The following is a 2044-nucleotide window of genomic DNA, read 5'->3' on the forward strand; positions in this document are numbered from 1 at the left end:
AGAGAGAGAGAGAGAGAGAGTCATCAGTGTCTGTTACAGACACCTGCAAAGGAGCCCATGGGCAGTTCCATGAGGAGCTTCTCCATGAGTGCTAGGGGGAAAGAGGATTTGCAGTCTTCTCTGGAAACAGTGTGCTCGTGCATGGGGCTGACAGCCCTTTCCTTAAGCTTCCTGGAGCTATGGCCTGCAGAAAGTGATGCCAACCCCAAGCTCAGACTTGGGTTCAGGCAACTGGGTTCCTGTTCTCTTCTGTCACCAGCGAGTTTTGCAACCTTCTCTTCTCTGGGACCTTTAGTTTTCGCACTACAGAATGGAAGTGATGGACCACATTAGAGTCTCAATGCCTTGCAACACAAACATTCTTAAATCTACCCGAAGGTGATGGGCTGGTTTATTGAATGAGTAAATGTGAGTGTTTGTATTTCCTCAAGAGTGCATGGAGACAGGGTTCTCTAGAGGGAGCGGAGGAGCAGGATGGTACTGGGCACTTGCTACCTCTGCCCACACAAAATCAGAGAAGAGGTTTTTCTGGTGCTCAATCTCAGGGGAAGAGGGAAGTTTCTGGAATTCCTAATGATGTGTGGAGGGAATGATCCATGTCCCACGGGTAATGAATGCTTATCTGAAGGGTCAAAGGGAAGGGAACGGTGGAGTTATCAAAAAACTTGACGGAAGGACCCAGAGAAGATAGTTCCAACAGAGACTTCTCCAGGCAACATGATCCTCCCAGGAGTTAGCCACGTTCATCAGCAAGGGATGCTGTGGTGGTGGGGTGAGGGTTAGCTGTGTTCATCAGCTAGGAATTCCGGGGGGTGGGGGAAGGGATGATCATGAAACTGTTCTCAGCTAAGAGAAGAGAGACAGAGATGAGACTTTCGGTGTTAGTTACTTTGGAGACAAAATACTCAACAGAAGGGGCTAAAGAGATGGCTTGGCAGTTAAGAACACTGGCTGCTAAGTCCAGAGGAACTGGGTTAGATTCCTAGAACCTCAGTGGTGGTTCATAACCATCTGTAACTCCAGTCACAGAGGATCAGATACTGTCTTCTGGTCTACCTGGGCACCAAACACACATATGGTACACAGACATGCAAGTAGGTCAATCATACACATAAAACAAACAAACAAATTTCCAACAGAAGCAACTAAAGACAAGGGGTTATCTTGGTTGTTTCATAGTTCATCATGGTGGGGAAGGCATGGTTGGCGCATGCTCCATGGATGTTACAGTAGCTACTGGCTGCTACTTTTCAAAGCATGGCAGATTAGAAAGCAGAAAGCTTAGGTACCCACAGAGGCAGGTATCACCTTCAGGGTTAATGGTTCTCAACTTTCCTAATGCTATATCTGGAATGAACTACAATCCAGAATTGGAGGGCACACCTGTGATCCAGATCATGAGGCTGGAAGACACAAGTCTCTGACCTGTATCTAGGCATGGAGATCTTGAAGCTTAGTGACCATGAAAAGCTTAGGTCCAGGCAAGGTAGTACACACCTTTAATCCCAGGATTCTGAGGCAAGGAGATCTCTGAGTTCAAAGTCATCCTGGGACAAAGCAAGTTCCAGATCCAGTGTGGTAGTAAACACTGTTAACCTGGGCCACACCTTCTGTAGGAGGCCTACGTAGGGACATTGGAAGAAGGAAGATTCGCTCTTCTTCAACTGCTTGTACTTGTTTGCCAGCACATCTGTTGGAACCTACTTATACAGAAGACCAGCTGAAACAACTAGCTTTGTGGGACTGAGCAACCACTAGATTCTTGGGCTTCCCATCTACAGCTGCCCATTGGTGGGTTAATTGGACTACAGACTATAAGTCATCACAGTTAATTCCCTTAATATATAGAGATATTCCATAAGTTCTGTGACTCTAGAGAATCCTGACTAATACAGTCACCTAGGGGACAACTCACCAGTGTCTAGAGGGATGCTCTGGATTGGGCTAACTGAGGTAGTAGGATATACCTTGAATGTAGATGTGATGGTTTGTATATGCTTGGCCCAGGGAGTGGCACTACTTGGAGGTGTGGCCTTGTTGGAGT

This window comes from Mastomys coucha, unplaced genomic scaffold (genome assembly GCF_008632895.1).
Source record: "Mastomys coucha isolate ucsf_1 unplaced genomic scaffold, UCSF_Mcou_1 pScaffold5, whole genome shotgun sequence".
NCBI lineage: Eukaryota > Metazoa > Chordata > Mammalia > Rodentia > Muridae > Mastomys > Mastomys coucha.